Genomic DNA, 237 nt, shown 5'->3' with positions numbered 1-237 from the left:
ATCATCAAATAAAGACACTTAAATAAAACTGATAACTACTTAGTTTAATATCAAATAATAAATTCTATCAGAGTTATGATCATACAGCATTAATGTAAAGAATGTCTTTTTACGTATTAACACATGTACAAAACATAGATAATTGACTAGATTTTAAATTTTGTTGGCTACACTGGAGGACCAGTACAACTGAAAACCGCCAATAAATTGGTATCTTTACTTTAAAGAAATACTTAG

Source organism: Periplaneta americana, chromosome 6 (assembly GCF_040183065.1).
Source record: "Periplaneta americana isolate PAMFEO1 chromosome 6, P.americana_PAMFEO1_priV1, whole genome shotgun sequence".
NCBI classification, from domain to species: domain Eukaryota; kingdom Metazoa; phylum Arthropoda; class Insecta; order Blattodea; family Blattidae; genus Periplaneta; species Periplaneta americana.
Note: the sequence above shows the minus strand (reverse complement) of the source record.